The following is a 22,709-nucleotide window of genomic DNA, read 5'->3' on the forward strand; positions in this document are numbered from 1 at the left end:
GCCTAGGATGAGTCAGGTATATATACCACATCATTTAGTTCTCAAAAATTCTATTATAGTATTAGTGTATGAGACTTATGTTACCAAAAATGTGACTACTTCTCAGAGAGGTACATTCGTAAGTTCACAAAGCTGCTAAGTTACAGAACTGGCCATTTAATCCATGTCTTGTTTGCTTCAAAGTCTACAAATTGTTTGGGCCCCCTGAGCCTAAGGAAGATAATATGTAGATGAAAAAAATATACACACAACTTCATATAGGTCAGTGAGTAAATATGAGTGTGACTTTCCATTGACTAATAGAATGGATTATTTGTGATGAAAATGGAAGCAGAAGTACCACTTTTGAAAAGCTGATTCTAATACAGTTAACTTTTGCTGTGCTTTCCTTTCTTTAATGGGTGCCTAGAGGCCATGCATGACACTAGGTTTTATATCCATTTTTTAAATCTAATCACTGGAAGTTCACATATTTTGCAGATTTGTGTTTGTGGGGGAAATACTATTTTTAGTTTTTAAATTTTTAACTACTCTGAAAATCATTCATGTTGATTACTGAAGAATCCTTAAAATGTACTATAACACCTACATGTCATATGCATACTGAGTCCCATTGTATGTTTAATGAGAGGTAGCTATAAAAACTAATTTTTCACAATCAAGAAACTTAAAGCAATTACCCACATAGATAACTCTGGAAATTCACTTCATGACAGTGAGTTGTACTGCGGTTCATAGATTCACACATACACACACATGCATATACTCACTTATATATGAGTATATATTGACCTGTGTTCAGAGAAGCAATACAAAGATGTCAGTCAAATTGATACAACGGAAAGTCTGGAAAGAATTTTGAGAACTGTTTTGTATATTCCTGGGGCAGAGATACGCTTAAATACTTTTAATTCTGTTTTCTTTACAAATTTGAGTAATTGCTAAAATCTTAGAATATAAATTATGGAAAGCCAATTTCCATGTTTATGGAATTCTTCTCAGAGAGTATATCATTAATGTCTTTATGGATAATAAACTTGATTGCTTTTATATGATACTAATGACTCTTCTAAGGCAATAGTACTTCAGAACATTGCTACATACTCTAACGTGTCTTCCTTAATACTTTCTATTGAGTTTAGAATCATGGGGCCTCTTGTTTCATCATTTTTCTTGTTCTTAATAATGTGCTAAGTTTTACTTCTATAATTGTTATTATTATACTTTACATTTATAAAAATGCTTTCTACTTTTCAAAGGAACTACATATATATATATAATATGTATATATGTTATATGTGTTTCCTTTGTATATATCATAATATAATTATTACTGATTTCTGACTTCATGAATTGTTATACATTTCAGGCTGATGAATGAAAAAATTCCTAATAGCATTTTCTCTTTTTATATTTAATCTGTAGTACAATATCAGCTTCTATTCTTTTAAAATAAAAATATCTCCCTTTATTTATTTACTTAAGTTTTGAAAATTCCTCAGTTAGTTGTAGTCATCTTTTGCTAGTGATAGCCATATTTCTGTCATTTGATGTTGAGGCAGTTGCCTTTTCATATCAATTTGGCAATGCTGACAGATTTAAAGTGAAACGGATTCTTCTCTTTTCATCCTGATTCGAATTAGATATTTAGTTAGTGTCTAACACCAAAATTTTTGACACTCCACTTAATACTTTCTACTTCCTATTCTTTGTTAAACATTGAATCACTTATGAGTTTGCCTTTTTAAAATTGTCTTGTCCAGTATACATAAATTTTGTACATTGTGTAGCAACATAAATAATTTTCTTTGAATGGGATAACTGAAGAAAAGTAAGACTGAGTAGGAAAATTTCATATGAATCTGGGAATCTTTTTAAATGTCAGAATTTAAAAAGTGGCTTTGATATATTTCTTTATTCCTTACTTCCTCTAACTCTATAAGAATAACTTTTACATTTTGCCTTTATTGGGTAGAGGATTCTAGTAGCTATTTCTTGACTGAGGATGTTGTGGTTGTTACATTGTTTAGTATGTTGGATTTGAGGGTAAATCTTCAAACAACTAATTAAAATACACTGGAAAATCCTTCATTACAAGAAGGTGATATTTTGGATATAGTTTTAAAAAATGAAAACCAATAAAGTTTACCTGCTCTGTAACTATTTTTGATAAACATTCATACTCAAATTTTAAATGAAAATTATTAGATTCTTAAATGAGTAAATAGTTTTGCCAGTATAAAGGACTATTCATGAGCTTTAATAAGCAAGTGAAATATTATTTACAGAATGATGTAATTTAATATACATATTTAATAAATAAATGACTGTTGTCTGCCAAACATTACATTCAGTCCTGGAATCAGTGATACAGCCCCTGCTTTCCAGGGATTTACCTTCTAAAATATATATATATATATATATATATATATATATATATATATATATATATATATATATATATATATATTCATATGGTATACATAAGTAAAAAACTCTTGAGGTAGTAGATATGTAATTCTTTTATGCTTTGAACTCTGATGGTGTTTGACATTTGCTTCATATTTTCCTTTTGATTTAATGGAGATATAGAGATATTAAGTGACAGCAAAACCACATTCCCCTATGTGAATGCCAATGCTTTTCCACATTGTATTGTTTTCCATTTATTTACTTATCTTTGTTATGAATGCTGAATAGTAACATAGTTAGTTTTTTACATATTGTCCCACTTTCTACCTATTTACTTATCCCTGTCAATGTGTGCTAAATACTAGCAGAGGCTGGCATGGGTACAAAATTGGTTGGGAGATGCCCCTGTGTCGCTCTCCTTGGTGCTGAAAATTATTGTGAGCTGAAACTAGTTTCCTTTAATTAAAAAAAATATTTATTTTTTGAGAGGAAGGAGCAAGCAGATTTTGTGCTAAGTGTGGAGCCCTATGTGGTCTAGATGTCACAACCTTGAGATCATGACCTGAGCCAAAACCAAGAGTTGGGCACTTAGCCAACTGAGCCACCCAGGCACCCCATTTCTTCTAATTCTTTGGCACTGATGATTATTGCCAATCAAGAATTCAAAACAAAGAAAGGAAAAGTCTAGTGGGGAAAGGAAAGATGAAAAGGGAAGGTTCATACGCAAGATTCAGCCATTGGTTAATAGATGGTTGGATTAGTTAATTTATTTAAGTAAAGCTTACAACAGGTACTGTGCTTAGAGGGAAGCTACAGCTTTGCACCTCCACTGCTCCCATACAACTACATTTTACTCTGGTGTATCCCATTGTATATTGGAGAAAACAAACATCAGTCACACAAATATGGAAAAATGTAAATTTGAAACTGTGTTAGATGCTAAGAAAGATACAGGGCTTTATGGACCATGAGATAAACTAGAGCAAATATGAGCACATAAGTATGGAGCTTGGTTAAAGATTGATTATCTTTCCCCCATATTATTAAATTATTACAAAAATAATATATTACAGAAGATAAGGTCTAGTGAATCATGTAAGACTTCCACATAAAATCTTAAAAAATATTTTAATGAGATCTTGCCTCTATGAACTGAACTTTTTAATAACAGATTTTATATTTGAAATAGCTATATTTCCTGATTATAACATTTTAAATGGTGATATAATAATTATCAAGGATGAGAAAATGTTTGCACAAAGTAGATGTAATAAATTTTATACCTTTATTTTTATGACAAAATATTTATGTCAATTAAAATGGTATTTAAAATATATCAACTTTTTTCTTTCATATCAATTGTGATTTTGAATTTTTGTGGATATAAATGTATTTCAAATCTATTAAAAATTTTATCAGAAAATTGAAAATAACTATAAAGCTTAATTTGAAAAATACTCAAGCAAATAGCAAATCAGCATATGGCACAGAATTATTATATATTTATATTGCTCGAGCTTTGGGTCATTAATTGAAGGTATGCTCACTACAATTTCCTGCCCAGGCTCCTTGCTCTGCCATCTGCAGTGGGCTACATTTTGAACTGCATGCAATGTTTCTTGGCTCCTAAAATAAAAATCTTCAAACCATTCTATGAGCCCTTGCAGACCACTGGGTCTGTAGCTGAATGCTGAAGTAGATGTTCAGATATAGAAACTTCTTTATCTATGTCACCTTCAGGAAGAATGGGACACACACTCAGACTCCACTTGTTCAGGCCATCCTACAAAGAGCCCTAAACAAGCTTCTTTTGACAGAGGCCACCTGTCTATGAACTCTGGCAACTTGAGGCCACCCTATTTGGCCAGTTCTAATGGTTGAGGTGGTCAATGTATCAAGTGATATCTGTTAACCATTTTTGGTACACTAGTTGGAAAGCTCAGCATTTAGCCTGTTTCAGTTTTCTTCTGAGAATTTATTACCATCTGACAAAGTACATATTTGCTTTTTGTTTAGGACATATTATACTAAAATGTAGCATTCATGAAGTAGAGTCTTATTTTTTTGCTCACTGTTGTATTCCTAGAGCATGGTGTAAACATTCAATACATATTCACTGGATAAACGGCTAGATTCTAAGTTTCATGAGGGCTATCCTTATTTTCCTCCTTATCTTTTAGTACCTACCCCAGTGTTTAAGTCATTGTTTTGCACTAAGGTGATAAGCAGCCTCCAGATTATAAAGATTCTTGTAAGACTTGTTAGGGCTTTTAGACTATTTCCTAAAAACAAAGAGAATCCACTGCAATATTATAATTTGTAGGAAATATTTTTAGATTTTTATTTTAGAAAACAGTTGTTGCTTCCTGCATCTCTTAATAATGGCACCTACATTCCCCTACTCACCCAATTTTAAACTCTCACAGTAATGTAACACTTTTGTTCTTCTCCTTCATTGCTAATAATTTTTCAACACCTGAGAATCTCCTCTTTCCCTCTTTCCTTCCCTTTCCTCTCCTCTCCTCTCCTCTCCTCTCCTCTCCTCTCCTCTCCTCTCCTCTCCTCTCCTCCCTCTTTTTTTTTCTTCTATCTATCTATCTAGATAACATCACCCTTTGTTTTCCATTTGAGCCTTGGTTAATCACAGGTTGGTCAAGTGTACGTGCTGAATTTCTGTCTTTAGTATATTCTCCATCTAAATTACTTTATGCTTTATAGATGATTACTTGTACAATGTTGGTCATCCCATTTATCTAAACAAATACTTTCAATAAGTCTTCACTGATTAAAGATAAATTCCTAGCTTTCTATTTGAGGAAAGTACAATATAAATTTTTATTACTTTCAACACTCAGTCACATAAAGTATTGCATTTATTCTTCTTGTAAGATAAGCAAAGATTGTTTCTCCTCTCATTTTTTAAATAAAATAAATTCAAACTTTAAGAATGTTGCAAAATTACTACAAAAAAATTTCCTGGTACTCTTCATCCAAATTTACCAACTGTTAAAATTTGACCACATATCCTTGATCATTTTCTCTATAGGTATTTCTGAATGATTGTGAATAAAATGCAGCCTCTATGCCCTTTTTATCCCAAAATATTTTATTACAGTAACTATAATAAAATTACAAAAATTAGGACATTTAATATTGATGCAAAATTAATTGTAATTTAACATAAAAGTTCTATACATTAGATATTATAGACTTTATTCGTATCTTGCCAATTGTCCCAATAATGTATTTTTTTCCCAGTCCAATATCTAATTCTGGATTACACACTGCATTTAGGAGTCATGTCTCTTTAATCTCCTGTAGTCTGGAATAGTTCTTGAGGCTTTTTTTAACTTTCATCAGAATGATATTTTTGAAAAGTACAGACAAGATATTTTATGGTATTTTCCTCAATTTGGATTTATCTTTTGCTTTTTTTCATGGTTACAATCAATTATGCTTTTTTTTTTTGTCTGAAATACTAAACAAATTACATTGTGTACTAGTTCATGCATCACATCAGGAGGCTCATGATGTCACCTGGTCCCATTATTGGTGATTTTAACCTTGATCACTTGGTTAAGATGATGTCTACTAGTTTTATTCCCTATAAGGATTTTTTAAAATTCCCTGGTAATTAAGAATATATGGCAGATTACAAAAATGGCTTCAAGTGTTTCCCATTTGTGTATGCATTCTTCTTTGCAATATGATTTTGCACTTTTTCCCATCAAGACATGGAATATATTACTCCATCATTTAAATCTGGGCTTGTCCATGTAATCTCCTTGGGCTAATGGGACATTGACAAATTTGTGTCAGCATAATCTTGAGAAGTCTTTACCTTGGAACCTGTACTCCATTGTTGCTTTTTGGAATCCTGAAAGTACCATTATTCAAGAAAACATGGTTGGCTTCTGAAGGATGACAGCAGGTTGAACAAAAATGAGCCATCGCATCTGAGCCCTGCCCCCAATCAACTTGACAACCAGCAAAGTGAGTGAGGCCATCCTAGACTATTCAGCCCAAACTAAGCCAGCCAGAGGGGATAATTACCCAGACAACCCATAGAACCTTGAGAAATTATAGATGTTTTATTACTTTAAGCCATGAAGTTTAGGAATGGTTATAAAGCAAAAGCTAAGAATTCCCAGGGAGAGGGATGCCTGGGTAGCTCAGGTGGTTAAGTGTCAGACTGTTGGTTTCTACTCAGGTCATGATGTCAGGTCCTGAGATCAAGCCCTGCATCAGGCTCTGTGCTCAGCACAGAATCTCCTGCTGGAGATTCCCTCTGCACCCCTGGTGCATGCGCTCTCTTTCCCTCCACCCTTCAAACAAACAAATAAAATCTTAAAAAAAAAAAAAAAACCCCAGGGAGATACTTTGGGACTACATAAATATCTTGTTCAACATACAATCTTTACCTTAGAATTATGGTTCTTGTGTTATTTAAATATTAGCACAAAACTTGCAAAATAGCACTGCTACTTTTTTAAGAGATAAAGAATGTAAAGATGGGGATCATATGTCTTCAAAGGCCATATGTCTGGTAAGTGGCTATGCCAGCATTAGAACCCCAATCTTTTACTTGCTGGCTCATAGCTTTTTTCAGTTTGTCATGCAGAGGTGGGTAGTCTGATGGTAGCACTGGAATTCACATGAGGGAGCAATAGAGAAAAATTCCAGAGTGTCCCTGGTATTATGAGTGGCATCCTGTGTCCTCACACATACACAGAATCACCTCTGGTAGATGCTCCATCATTGAGAGTTGGAAGGGGTAGTAGGTTGGACAATGTAAGAGAAGACTTTAAGTATCGTTATCATACCAATTTAGATAATTGATTCATGAAAGATATAAAGATAACAGTTCTAGGAATTTCCTTTTGAGTATAGTCAAGAATGTTATTGACATTCTAGATAAAAAGAGTATGTTTGTAGAACATGGCTCTTAATATTTGTGAAGTAGGTATTATATCTTCCCCCAGTTTTGCCAAATAAACTTAGAAGAGGGAGCTAAGACAGGTGAAGTTACACTGGGAGAGGAGGAAAGACCCCTATTTTACTCTCACAAATAAGAAAACTGAGACCAAAGAAAGCCAGCAGTGAATAAATGGCAAAGCAGGGATTTGAACTCAGTAATCCCAATTTCCTAGAAGAGTACTTCCCTCATGGCAGTGGGGGATAGGTCTCAGGTCTTCGAATGCTAATAATCTCTGAGTCTTAAGTCTGTGCCTTGTGCCAGGCCTTGTTCTAAGATCCTTACATACATTTTTTAACTCATTTAGTTCCACAGACTTTCTGCTACACTATGCATTAACTTTACTGGGAAATGACTTCACATTAACTTTACTTTGAAATGCAAGCATTCAGGCACTTGAAGGTGTGTGCGTTTGTCTATGTGTGTGTATGTGTCAAAGACCATATCTTGTTCATTGAGAAAGGAATTCAAATCCCCACTTTTCGTCTTCTCCCTAAAAAATTTAAGAGCACAAGGAAGCATTTTGCGTTCCCACTTCTCTTACGCGGTGTAAGCTGGCAGCAGTTGTCGCCAACCAGAACACTAGGATCCTGTCAGGGTGTAAGAACTGTAATGAACAAGAGACCAAACTCTTGTCTGTCCTTTCTGCTTCAAGGCTCTGAAACCTCAAGTCTCCTGCATCATTTCTCCACTGGAGAGACTACGACGGGGGTGGGATTGCCCCAGCTTTTCCCCGAGGGCAGTCCCCGACCCCCCAGCACCTCTATAAGAGGCTCGCTTGTGCACCGGGCTAACACCGTGTACGCAAGCCGGCTTTTGCACCATGGGAACTGTGGATGGCAAGGGGTCACGAAGCGCTCTGTAGGGGAGAGGAGCCCACCCCACAGTTGCTCTTGGGGGCCGCGCCTGCCAAGTATCGCGGGACTTGTGCACGTCGCTGGAGCAGCAGCTCTAGGAGCAGCTGGAGCGCGCTCGGTGCACACCGCCCCAGCCCGGGGAGGAGCGGGAGCGGGGGCGGGGAGGGAGGAGGGCTGGGGGGTGCTGGTTACGTAAATGATACTAGCCCAGTGAGAGGCCTCCAGGCTGGGGCTACGGGAGGGGGAGGGACCGCGCGAGGAGGAGGGGCTGGGAGGGAGAGCGCTGGGGTGGGAGGGGGGCGGGGGCCGGGGGCGAAGTGACCAGGCGGCGGCGGCAGCGGCGGCTCTGCCGAGGTGACGATGTGCTAGGAGCCTTCTCTCGGTCTCCTGCGCCTCATCGGCCTCGGCGACCGCTCTTGCGGCGCTCGCGGAGCCCCCTAGCCCGCCGCTGCGCTATGAGGGCCCCTCTCTGGGGCTGGCCCAGGCCGGAGCCAGCTTGCTCCGCTCCCGGGGAAGTGTGAAGAGAGAGGCGCGGGCGGGAGCCGGGGCTGCGCGCGGCGTTCGCGGGCCGGCGCGGGTTCCAGGTGAGCGCGGGCTCGGCGCACCCGGCACTCTCGGCGCGGCAGACCGGCGCCAGCTGGGCTGGTCGGAAGCTGAATCCCGTGTGTGGACTGCCGTTCCCTCTTCGCGGGATCCTTGGCCACGAGAGCAGGTCTCCGTCTCTCTCTTGCTCCCCTTCTCTTCCTCGTAATTGTCTGGGGCGAGTCCTCTCTGGGTGGCCAGGGTGCCCGGGTGGGTGCCGCAAAGTCCTGCAGCCAGTGTAGGGCGCGGAGTCGAGCACCCGGGGCCGGACGGGGGGGGCAGGGGCGTCCGCGGACCCGGCGAGAAGGCCCCCTGGGCACTCTGAGCGCGCTCGCCCGCCGCTGCAGGTGCAGAGGGAGGATCGCGAGGCGCGGAACTTTCTGCTGCCGCCCGCCGTCTGTCCCGCTTTTTCCGCTACTCGGCTGAGCTCCGGGGCGCTGGTCACCCTCTGCGCCTTGGTGGCGCTCGCGGCGGGGGCAACTTTCTCCCACCAGCTGCCGGCGGCTGGGGCTTGCTGTGCGCGGACGCTTCTCCTCGGCTTGACACCGCTGACGCTCTGGAGCTCGGGTGTCTTCCTCGATGATAGCCTTCCTTTCTTTCTGCCTCTCTCTTTCAGTGCCCCTCGACCTTTCATTCTCTCTGTGAGTCTCTGTCTCTGATTCAGTTTCTTTCTCTGACTTTCCCTCTGACTCCCTCTGCGCCCTCCGGTCTGTTTCTTTTCCCTTCTTTTTCTCCTTGTCTTTCTTGGGATGTCTCTTTTTGTTACTCCGTCTCTTACCCTTGTCTCTCCTTCTTGCCGTATTTTTTCTCTGCCTCCCTTCCTCGCCACTCCTGCCTTCCAGATCCCCAGGCGCCTTGGCCAGTGGAGCACGCACCGGCCCACCTTCTGGGCATCTCCAGGCATAGAGATCTCCCTGGTCAGAGCCAGAGGGTGTGCGGGGGGATTCCCTTGTGTGGGCTCTCGTGGAGTCGAGGGGCTGAATGAGGGGCGCAAGGGCCAGTCTCCCGGCTCTGCGCTGCCGCGAACACGAGCGCACCGAGGCTGTTGGCAGCAAAAGCTGCGGGCGCCCCTCCCCTCACTCCGTTATTTGGCTACAATCAGTTAATTTCCTGGTAGATAGTCTACATCTCCAGCTTTTATTGGTAGAACCAGGAGAAGAGATGGATGAAGCTTTTGGATTCAGGGAAAACTAACCTCGAAAGGGTGGGAGCTTTCGTGAGGCAAAGGTGTTGGTAGCGGATAGGAGCATTCGGGACTACCTGCTTTAAACTGCCATAACACTCAATCCTTGAGCGGTTTCCTTGGGAGAGGTCGTGGTCACTGTTTCTAGGAACGGAACGTAGAGATTTTATTTGTAGGGTAAAGACACTTGGCTGCCCAGACGCCTAAAATTTTTCGGGGTTTCTTTGGAACCTCAGATCTTTAGTTTTATATGAAGGCTGCCTTTGCTCAGGGTTGCTTCCCTACCCTCCGTGTGTTTGTGTGTGTGTGTGTGTGTGTGTGTGTGTGTGTGTGTGCGCGCGCGCGGGTGCGCGTGTATGTGCGCGTGTGTGTGTGCGCGTGTGTGTGTGTGTGCGCGTGTGTGTGTGCGCGCGCTATTCCTTGCGTTCATGCCCTCTAGTGTTAAAGAAACCAGCTTGTTTGAGAATAGTGGAAAGTAAGGTCAACCTATTTGGTGACATTTTTTGGACCTTTCACTTTCCCAGATCATTCTCCTTGCCTTTATGCATCCTTTCCTTTTCCTCATCTTGACTTTTGCATTGCATTACTAATTTTCCCTTTTTGCTGATCTCTACAAACTTCCCCTCTCCTGCTGAATTAGAACCTTAATATTGAAGCCCTGTTTGAGTGACTTCACAGATGGATAGATTTGGAGAATCTTCATAGCCTAAGGCAGGCTTTGAGCATGAGAAATGTGCATTTCTCTGCACTGTTTGCCACGAGCCAGGATTTCACATCTCTTCCTTATGCCCCTGCCCACCTTCAACTCTACTGAGAATTTTCGCTGGCTGCTCCTGCTTGTTTAAATAAATGCTTTTAATTCTCCGTTTGTGTGATGCTCATCCCATTCCAGGGCTTAAGCTGCTTGCTGAAGTAGAGGCACTGTGTCTGAGATCAGGTTTGGGGAGGAAGAAAAGAAAGCTTTTTGCAAAAGAGGTACAGTGCTGCTGGTGTAGAATAATTCTGGATTCCAGAGTGCATAGCGGAGCCGGATGCTGCTTCAGATATGCAGACCCTAGCACAGTGTGGGAAAACTAGTAAATGCTTAATAAAAACTTGTTAGTTGAGTGATTAGCATGCAGCTAATTATGGGATTTGATGTCACCCAGCTATGTTAATGAGCCTACATACAAGAAGTTGAATTCTGCCTCCCCCTTTTTTTTCTGTTTCATTTAGTCTTTTATGAATGGTAATTGAGGACTAGTAGAAGGATTGTTGAAACATGACTCTTCTGTGCCTTTTTGGTTCATTCACTGCTTGAGTTTGCCTCTCTCTGTAAGTCTTTAACTTGGCTGATGCTCTTTAACAAGTCACTACAGAATTGAAGAAATGATTTTACAGGCTCTGATGGCTGGCATCTCTTACTCTTCCTACTTGAAAGTAAACTGGAACATGACATCATTTGTTAGTGGATACTTTCATGTGGTCTTTCACAAGTGAAAAGTTCTCTTTTTTAATATAAAGAGCAGATCTGTCAGCTTAAAATATTTGGGGGCTATAAATTGATCTGCAAACTGAATCACTTGCCTTAAATAATTTATAGGCTTCCTTACTGCTTCAAATATATATGAGAGGTGTGGTACTACATGCATATGAGAATTTGCCAAAGTACTTGGAAATGTAGTCCTCCTGACACAGGGTACTTAGTAGGAATTCATAGGCAGCAGTATTGTGTTTGTTTGTTTGTTTTGTTTGTTTTTTGTTTTGTTTTGCTTTGTTTTGGGGTCTTTTTTTTTTGTCAGTATTGCTTTTTTGATGACAGGGTAATCACTTCTTTTTTTTTAAATTTTTTTATTATTTATTTTTTTATTTAAAGATTTTATTTATTTATTTGACAGAGATAGAGACAGCCAGCGAGAGAGGGAACACAAGCAGGGGGAGTGGGAGAGGAAGAAGCAGGCTCATAGCGGAGGAGCCTGATGTGGGGCTCAATCCCATAACGATGGGATCACGCCCTGAGCCGAAGGCAGATGCTTAACCGCTGTGCCACCCAGGCGCCCCGGGTAATCACTTCTTGAAACAGTTGGGGATATGTCATGAGTATAGTAGAGGAGCTGCTCAAGGCAATTTTGCTTTAAAAATATTACTTACAGATCACCTGACATTGTACCCAATGTTTTATATTTAAAAATAGCAAAGATACAGTGAAGGTGGAAATTCTGATCCTGGTTGAGATATGTTCTGATTTCTTACTGATAATATTGAGGCATATTTAACTTTTTAACTTTATATGTATGTTGAACAGTTTTGTCAGAGTGAAATACAATGTTTCCATTTTGCTTACTTGATTTTTAGAAGTGTTCCTTTTTTCCTTTCCTTTCTGTTCTTTTTTACAAGTGGTAGTTCTAATAGGAGCATTTCTATGGAATAGAGATTGTGCAGCTTTTTAAACTTGGCATTTTAGGGAGAGGGTGAAAGAAAGCAATACATGAGTATTTTTATTCTTTCTGGCAGGACAAATGAAGAGGATATTGGTGTTTCTGAATAACACCAAGTAAAAGTAAAAAATACGATTAAGAATAAAGTATGAATAAAGTCCCCTAGGTGAAATAAATAACAGTACTACATGTCTTTGATAAGTGTTCATTGTGCTTTATGAAAATGAATAGTCTCTAATTTTGTCCTTTATTGGCGTTACAAGACATCACAATCTCAAGTGGCATCTCTTGCAATAAACAAGAAATTCTTGACTGTGACTTTTAATATATCACCTTCTTGGGTTTGTATTGCCATCAGTAGTAGGAACATGTACATGTCTTAAATCTAATGAGGCCTTATAGGATCACTACTTTGAAGTCTGAGTGACCATATGCCTAATTATTCAAAGAATTTTAACTGGGTTTTGGTTCTCATTCCTTCCTTCTGCTCTTGTCATCAGAATAAACACGTGTGAAACATCAAATCTAGACTCATATTGACTTTGACAATCTATTTGATGGCCTTTCTTAGTATTACCCCCACCCACCCACTCACACATACATACTAAGTATATGTTCAAACACATACATCATATTTAAAGATGTGGTACTGTCTGCTCTGATAAACCTCTTGTCATTTTAACAGATTAGACTTTTTTTTAAAATTTTATTTTTAAATGATCTCTATACCTAACATGGGGCTCGAACCCACAACCCTGAAATCAAGTTTCATGCTCTACTAACTGAGTCAGCCAGGTACCCCCAATTAGACCTCTATTTACAATTTCTATCTTAAAACACATTGTTTAATTAAGGACATCTGCTATTCAATTATAGACATATGTGTTTTTGAAGAGTCCAGCTTTGTGTTGTGAAATTTAATACTTAGAAAATTCAAAGAAATTTGTGAAAGTGAATGTGCACATTAATTCAGTAGTTGGTCATCCATTTGGGGTGTTATAAGTAATTATATTTTAGAGCAAAGTATAAATCAGATGGACTTTATTCATTTGATACGTGTTTCTCCTGGATTCAGATTTAAACCTATGTGTATGCTTTCAATGTAGTGTATTATAAAATATGTTTAATTGGTCTTTGCTTGATTACCAAGAAATAATTACAGGTGGCTAAAGATACCTGTGTGATGAATGTATGTTCCAATTCCCCTGTAAATGAATTAGCTAAAATTCATTTTTAGCTATGAGTTTTCTAATTTTATTTTCTTTAGTTGAGTCAGGACCTATTTATTTAAGTTGAAATTCTTAGTTTTGAAAATTTTTAACTATAGATTATTAAGAGATTTCTGGGGCCCAGCATTTAAAATGTAAGTGAAAATAGGGAAATGTGCCTTTTCTCTATGGGCCCAACTTTACGCAAATGTGCACATGTAATTATTGTCCTTATGAACTCCTGGGTTCTCTCTTAATGTTTACCCTGCTATAATTGCCCACCCTTCACAATGACCTAAAGCAAGATACAAAATATCAGTTGTTGAAAGTTGTTCCATGTTAATGGTTAATCCTTCCAACATAGCTTCAGAGGGATGTAGAGAAGATCGTGACTGTTAACATCATAGATATGAACACATTTGTGATCATATTTTCTGTTATATGAGGAAATTAAAATGCTGCTCATATTAAATATTCAGACTTCCTTTGTATTTTTTTTTTTTAGAACTGCTTACTGTTAAGATAGATGGGAACTGTCCAAGATCTAGCATATCAGGGTTTTAACATGATGTGGAATTAATTAGGACTGTGTTTGATACATTAAACTACACTGATGTCACTTAAATCTTATTTAAGCTCTTGTAGAACATTATAGGAAGTGTGATTAAACTGTTAGTTGGCATTTTGGTGATCGTAATACATGTGCCGAGTAGTCACTGTAAACAGAAGAATTTAAAGCAAAGCCTGTGTATTCAAAACCATCTAAATTACACCTCAGAGATTGTAGTAAATGTCAACTTAATCTCTTGCCTAATATTAATTGCCTTGATACTATAAGCACAGCACCTCTTTTTTTTTGTTAAAAAATGGATTTTGACATATGGGGAGGATTATGTTCTTGTAGATCAGAAGCATAATAACTGACTTAATTTCCTCTTGAGATTTTTATTATACAATTAGTTTCAGATGGAAAGGATGAGATTTATATGACTATCAAGACCCCTATGCAGTAGTACCATTAATCTAATGAAAGAAAAATGGGAACAAATACTTGGAAACAAATCTATGTGAAGGTACAGCCATTTCAGTTTATTTATGATGGAGTTAAAAATGGCGAGTTGAGTTACAAATTGAGAAAGTAACTAAAATCTATTGGATACTTACTTTGTCCTTGTACTGTGGATAAGTAAACATCTAATAAGTCTTGCCACATTTTATCCTTACAACCATATGAGTAGTAAGTAGTATTACTGTCCCCACTGTGTAAATGAGGACTCACTCACTCAGAATCACACAGCTAATATATATTAGTGCCAGGGATCACATCAGTTCTTTCTGTCTATGAAGCCAGTGCTCTGGTAGTTCTCAGTCTAACATTTTCACTGAGTAGTAAATTAAAAAAAAAAAAAAATTGAATGCCAACCTCCATGTGAACATTTTCTTTTGAATGGTAAGAATGATATAAAAAGTCTATTTCTATCACCATCATATAAAAGAGTGGACATTTGTACACTAGCTAAGATGGCAGAACTGAATATCAAAATATAGTTCTTAAAATAGAATAAATTTAGCTCTCTGTGCATTTTTCTACATTCACTTATTTTTCTAATTTAACAAAGACTGATGAAAATTTTATCACAGTCTGGTAATTTATTTCACCATCTTCTGTAGTCTGTGCTTGGGAACCCTTCTTAGTGTGAACCTCATTTGTAAAATCCTATCTTCCCCATGCACCCTGTGCCCATAGACAGCACAGCCTAGCATGGTAGTCATACCCATCACTTAATGAGACATACACAACCCTTATAGTTATTACATTCTCTTGGTAGTCGCCAGCCTGGGCAATAAAATTTGGGCCCAGGAAAGATGCTAGCAATTGCTCTAGCCTCAGTTTACTGTGGCAGTGTTTGTTGAAAGGATTAGAGAATTGGAGGTGACTTGTTCCTTCATGGTGGTTAACCGCATATCACTGTCACTAAGATGGTGCCAGTCTGTGTCCTGGGACAAGAGATGAATGCTGGGCAGAGGAGCATGTCTCAAGAACTTATTCCTCTGTCCTTCCCCCAAACCTGTGTGTTCCAGCCTTTAGGGATCCTGTCGTTCCTTTTTCACTTCTTTGTTTGCCTTGGTGAGGACAAAGCAAGCCCTTTTGCTTTAGGTAAGAAAGAAAATTGGGAAGGTAAACTTCTAACTACTTTTGTGAAACTGACTGAGGCTGTTAAATGCCAACTTGCTTTGGATGGAGACTTACTGGGGTCATCGAAGAGGAAAAAAAATGCCAGTGGGGGTATGTGAAATGTAGCGAAATTGACCTAAGGCATTGTTTAGTGTCCTTGCTAATGAACCAGTCTGAAATTACCTAAAGAGGTGTGTGTGTGTGTGTGTGTTTATTTTAATAGAGATTGTCAGATCCCAATGATACAGATTCTCATTTGCCTAGGATGAGTTTACAGAATCTATTTTTATTTATTTATTTTAAGATTTTATTTATTTATTTGAGAGAGAGAGAGAGACCATAAAGTGGAGGGGGGGAGGGTGCAGAGGCAGAGAGAGAAGCAGACTTCCTGTTGAGCGGGGAGCCAGATACCCTTCAGCACAGATCTTGATCTCGGGGTCTGGGAGGAGGGGCTTGATCCCAGACCCTGAGATCATGATCTGAGCTGAAGACAGCCCTTAACGCTAACCGACTGAACAACTCAGGAGCCCCCAGATTCTATTTTTATAAATATTTTTCTAGATAATTCTAATATACAGTGAGGTTTCAAGCAACTGATCTACTTCTGGTTCATCATTTTTCAGATTTACTTGCTAATTTTTATTCATTAAAAAAATAGTAGTTACTATCCTTTTAGCACAGCCAGACTTATTCTCCACACCCACACTTTTTTTAAAAATTGTGCATTCATTTATGTCATAAATTACAAAGAGAAATTACTATTAAAACAATACATCTTTTTAAATAGAGTTTGTTCATAGGACTTTTGATGTCGGTGAGTCTTCACAATCGCACACTTACATTTTAACATTCAGGGACTTGAACTATCATAGGAAATGCAAGAATCCTAGTAAACTAGTAAACGTATTTGTGCATTTGATTTCATTTTCATGATGCGAATATTTCAAAGTACTACTCAGAACGTAAAATAGCCCTAGAACTTAAAGGAAAAATAGAGTCAAATCTGAAGTCAGAATGTAATCTCTGGGCAAGCTGTTAGGGCTCAGTGATTCCTCTTCCATTTTGAGCTTTTAAAGTAGTGACTATTCACAATAAAATAAAGTAGTAACCAACTATTTTAGAAATAATAAAAATGGGCAGAAGTTATGACCTGGGGCCTAAAACAGAGAACCCTGGGAATAATAAAAATATTCACTGCTACAAGTATGAAGGGCCAATGATCTGTAAGGGGAGCAAATAGACTTAAACTGAACCATCAAGCCCCTTCCTACATACATATTTAAGGAACAGAGCAGTTTCTTTTGATATTACTTATCAGTATTACTTTTAATATCACTTATATTGCTCTATGGTTTTGAACAGTCATGCATTCTAAAATAGGCATGTGGATTCCTTATGATAGAAACGATTCAATTTTAACTAGGGTAGATTATTTGGAACACCCCCCTCCCCCAGCATTATATAATACTTAAAATAGCTTCACATTACTGTAGAATATTTCTTCCCTTAAAAAAGATAGAAGTTACTATGTTCTGGACACTATTCTAAGTGCTCTACAGGTATTAATTCATTCCATCATAGCAACCCTCCAAAGTAGGTTTTATCAGTACCGCCATTTTACACATAAGGAAATTGGGACACAGAAGGGTTAAGTAAATTGTCCCAGACTAAGCTGATGAGTGACAGAGCAAGGACTATGCTATTTTGATGAAATGGTTAATAAAACAGTTTGGTTTATATCTCAAAGCCCAAAGTAGCAGAATTGAAAATGGAACCCAGATTCCTAGGTCTTATTTCCTATTTGAATAAGTTTTGCCTTTAAAAATGAAGGGAGAAAACCTGACCAACACATAAGATTTCTAGAGTGGGAAACAAAAATGTTTATGTTTTAGAAGTCATAGCACTGGATTAAGAAAGACAGTTAATTATGAAGGAGACAATAAATGTGGAATAATTGGAGTGATTTTTTAAGTATGTTGTTGTCTCTACTTAGATGCAGACTACCCTCTCCTCCAAAATAAGAAGAAATTAACATATACAGACAGGAAGAAAAAAATTAAATCCTTAAGTAAATAAGATTAGTCTATATAACCTCAATCCATAATTGAGATATGTATCTGTAATTGATCTAATAAGAAATATTTTAAGTTTTTTATATGATAGCGTATCTTTACTAATTTGGAATCACTAGTAATCTGCAAGAACTGATGTATTAATCTTTGATACAATACATGTTCTCTTTATGACCTTTGATTTTTCAGCAACTTTCTATTGCTTACTATTTTTGTTTAATGCACTAGAACAGTGTTTTAATGATTTTTCTTTAGTCTTTAAAAAAATAAGTGCTATTTTAGATTGACTGATAGTGGATTGGATTATGTAAATTATTTCAGTTACCTACCGTCAATGAATCACTCCACCTGCCTGTTTTTTTAAAAACTGAAATTTGCACTTAAAAAAATGCTCTTTTGAGAGTCTATAAATGAAATGAAGGTTTATGGTGTTACTAACTAGCTAGTATCAAAACTCAGTACAGTTTTTCCTTTTTTCTTGCTGCAAATTCTGCCTCTTTTTTTTCTGAATCCACAAGGCTCGTCTTTCTTTGAGTCTCTTGATAGTTCAGTCTCAACTGGGACTGTCATTTGTCCTGAAAAATGTTAGAGGCCAGACTGTCCTTGAATACGGTTCAGATTTCATACCTCTCCTATAGATTGTCAGTGTGCCTCTATATTTTGTTCTTGAGTAAATAATGTGTTTATTATTTCTCAATACTCTTTTTCTTCTCCCATATCTTTTCCTTGTTCCTCCGCTCCTTTCTTCCTTCTTCATGGTTCTTTCTACTTTAAATGGTCTTTCTTCTATGGCTTAATAAATACACATGTAGCAGGACTAGACTATTAGTTCTCTTGATTTGTTAAAAAAATTAAACAAAGAAAAGCTTTTATTCATTTCATCAGTTAGTTCTGAATAGGTAAGAGTGACAGACGCTCTTGCTTTTGCATCTGGGTCATTTAGCAGGAGGCTGGGGAAGCTAAATTCACATCTCATTACCTTTGTCTACTTTTAGAATCGTGTGCTTGGGCCCTGTGGTCAGTTGGCAGTTGGCCGGCCCGTGGCTCTGAGGGAATGCTGTGTTATTTGAAGGGATGCCAATTTCAGTTGCCACATGGTTTCTATATTTCTTGGTCAGATTTTCCATATAAAACATCCAATATGTGTTTTATTACTAACTCTAGGCTATTGACTTCATGTCAAAAATTTATGATGATATTAACTGATAGATTGTGATGAACAATTTTAATAATTTATTTTCTGTGGCTCTCACTCCTTGATTTTGGGTAGTGTTCCCCTATTTGATAAACATAGAACATACATTTTTGTCACAGATTTTTTAAGAGTTTTATTGTTGCACACTAAGTTGAGATGAATCGTAGGTAATTGGATGGTGCAGCTGAATTAACACATTGAATTGCTAGTTATGAGACACTTCATTTGCTGTTGCAGACAACAATAGGCCCATTTTGCTTCTACAATGCACAGATTCTTATTATCTTTATAAAATTCTAATTCAAGTGGGATAACGTGTATGCATCATTTCCATTCCTTTTGTAATGAAAAATAACCTTCATAAATATAAGATACTTGCAACTATCTCATTAAATAATTTTGAACTTCAACAAATATTTTTTTTTCTGAGAATGTTAATTAGTTGTCTTGTTCTCCACAAGGACAGAGCATAAGGCATCTCATAAACATGAAATCAGTAGTATTGCTTTTACCCTGTGTACCTTAAGACCTGTGCAGATGTGCAGTTTTCATTTCTTTCAACAGAGAGCCTTGTTTGAATCATTAAGGGCAGCGTTGTTGCCATCATGACTATGTTGATATTCAATAGTGTAAAAATTTTGTTTGTTCTTGGTTTCTTTTCATTTTAAGTGTTTTAAGCATAGCTTCTCTAGGTCAGTGGAATTACTTTTAAACAGGTGAGTATCCATTTTAAGAGGAAGTATTGATACATATCTTTATTTATTATATGTTCTCTTGAAACCTCATTAAGCATTAAATTAAAGAGTCAGAAAGATATCAGACTGTTACAGATTGGATAGAGTGAAGCAAGGCAGAGGAAACTAAGATATAGGAGAGTGACCTGGGAAGACCCTGAACTCACCTCCTTCCATGGGCACACAAAATCTTTGGCTGTATGAATCATTTCCCTCTGAAATGTTCTGAAAACTAGATGAACTTCTTCTCTACGTCAGAGGATAATAAGACCACGCTGAAAAAGGTAGGAGAAGCAGAGACCTGATGTCACAAAAACAACACCCTAGCATGGCCCCCACAAAGGGGAGGGATCTTACCAGTGTAGCACTTATCCAGGAGGAGCAAGGGGTTGATGCCTCACATCGGGCACCCTAACTCCCCATGATCCACACCAGAGAGATGAGCCCCCAAAATGCGAGTGGGGCTAATGTCCAAGGGAGCCAAAATACTGTAGGACACTGAGATTCCCTTTTTGAATGGCTCATGTCTAGTCTCACTCACCTCAGACCGAGTGAAAAAACAGCAGTTTGAAAAGCACCTAGACTGCATGTGAAGGAAATTTAATTGCTGATCTGAAAGCATCTGCTGGAGGGGCAGAGGACAGTTGGAACTCTCCCCAGAGATAGAGGTGCTGACAAATGCTGTTCTTGCACTTTCCACCTACCCTGCTAGCAGGTGGGTGAGCTCATACACGGCACCCTCTCACTGTCTTGCGAAGTCAGTCAAGGGCTAGCAGTCATGGCGCCATCCTGCCTTGAGAAGCCAGCGAACATGAGTGGTTGCAGCACTTCCCTGCTCCCTGGCTGGGGCAGGTGAGTATGAATTGTTGTGGCATTCATCTGCTCCCTAGCTAATGTTGGTTAGCTGGGTGTTTATGACACTCCCTTGCTTCTTGGCTGAGCCTGGAAAGTGTGAGTGATCGTGGCATTCTTCTACTACCAGCCCTGAAGGCAATGGGGATGCACAGACAAAACACTCTCCCACTGTATTCCTAAAGACCATGGGCACACATACAGACATTTTCATGCTGCCTTTTTGAAGGCAACAATGGTGCCCTACCTCCTATACTCTTCAGCTGCCCATAAGCCAGTGTATAACTGCCTGACCCTAGTGGCCAAGGGGAGTGGCCTCCCTGAGCTCCATGGGAATATATTTGGAAGGGTAGTTCTTGGCAAGCCACCACCTTCAGAGCACTGCACAGAGAGCAGACTGAAACACAAATGCAAATGTGAAAAAGTCCTCTTAGTCTGGAGCCTCAGCCAGAGAGATATACTTCAGGTTTCATGCACATCTATAGATTTAAGGAAGTGCTTCCAGGAAATGTAAATAGGGAAACACCATCTTTATCTTCCCTCTTGGCCTCATTACAGCTCAACAAGACCTCTCAGAAAGGAATTTGTAAACTCATCTGGAGCCCTGATTTTTATAACTGTTTTCCAGGGATACCTGCAGATCTCCTGGCCTAGAGGCAATCAGAGATTACAATCGTCTCCCCTCAGAACTGTATATATTTGCATACTTCCAAAGCTACTGCTAAGGGTCTGACTTCCAATCAGTCTGAAACTCCGTGCTAAATGAGATTACTCTCCTTGGAAAACTGACAGCTCTTTCCACATCCTCAAAAATGAGGGTATATCAAGAATAAATTGGGTAGTTTAGATAATCAAGGATTCGAGAGACAAGCAAAAGCTAGGGCAAGGTTGGATGAGAAAGTTCACCTACCCAAGACCACTCCTTCAAGACTGAGAGAGGCAGTTTTTCAGCTAATACATACAAACAAACAGAGTCAAGGGAAATGAGGTAACTGAGAAATGTGTTCCAAACAAAAGAATAAGAGAAAGCCTCAGAAAAAGAGATTAATGATATGGAGATAAGTAATTTACCTGATAAAGAATTCAAAGTAAGGTTATAAAGATGCTTACCAAACTCTAGAGAAGAATAGATGAACACAGTGAGGATATCAGCAAAGAGGTAGAAAATATAAGAAAATACCAAATAGAAGTCATAGAGCTGAAGAATACAGTAACTAAACTGAAAAAATACACCAGAAGGCCTCAAAAGCAGACTGGATAAAGCAGAGCAGATCAATGGACTAGAAGACAAGACAATAGAACTCCGCCAGACAAAGCAGCAAATAGTAAAAAAAAAAAAAAAAAAAAAAAGATTTAGAAGATAAAGATGACCCAAGGGACCTATGGGACATTAGGTGGAATAACATTTGCTTTCTAGGGGTCCCAGAAGTAGAAGAGAGAGAGAAAGGGGGTGAAAACTTATCAGAAGAAGTAATGGCTGAAAACTTCCCTAATCTAGGCAAGGAAAGAGACATACAGGTCCAGGGAGCCACAGGAGTTCCAAATAAAATTAATCCAAAGAGCTCCACACTAAGATACCTTGTAATTAAAACATCAGAAGTTAGAGAATCTTAGAAGCAGTGAGAGAAAAATATTACATATGTGGGAACTCCATTGGAGTATTGGCAGATTACTCAACAGAAATTTTGCAAGCCAGAGGAGAGTGGCATGACATATTCAAAGTGCTGAAAGGAAAAAGCTTCCAACCAAGAGTATTCTGATTGGCAAGATTATCATTCAGATCTGAAGGAGAGATAAAGGGTTTTCCAGATGAGCAAAAGCCAAAGGAGTTCATCACTACTAAATCATTCTTATAAGAAATGTTAAAGGAACTTCTTTAAGCTGAAAATGATGGCACTAATTAACAATAAGAAAATATAAATTAAAAGGTCACTGGAAAACGTAAATATATGTGAAGGGTAATGGATCAAATACTTGTAAAGCTAGTATGAAGGTTAAAAGATAAAAGTAGTAAGATTAACCAAAGCCACAATAATTAGTTAAAGA

General features: G+C 38.4%; 1 protein-coding gene across 2 annotated transcripts in view; it reads left to right on the forward strand.

Moving 5' to 3' along the window:
• Window positions 1-8,572: 8,572 nt before the first annotated feature.
• The window catches only part of GALNT13 (polypeptide N-acetylgalactosaminyltransferase 13), a 512,016-nt gene continuing 497,879 nt past the window's right edge, over window positions 8,573-22,709 (forward strand). For both annotated transcript variants that reach the window (XM_045781744.2, XM_045781753.2), the window contains exon 1: window positions 8,573-8,956. The gene's annotated coding sequence lies outside the window, so the exon portion shown is untranslated. The remainder of the gene's footprint in view (window positions 8,957-22,709) is intronic.

The sequence above is a fragment of the Ursus americanus genome, chromosome 1 (genome assembly GCF_024610735.1).
Source record: "Ursus americanus isolate L20-20 chromosome 1, mUrsAme1.1.p, whole genome shotgun sequence".
Lineage (NCBI taxonomy): Eukaryota > Metazoa > Chordata > Mammalia > Carnivora > Ursidae > Ursus > Ursus americanus.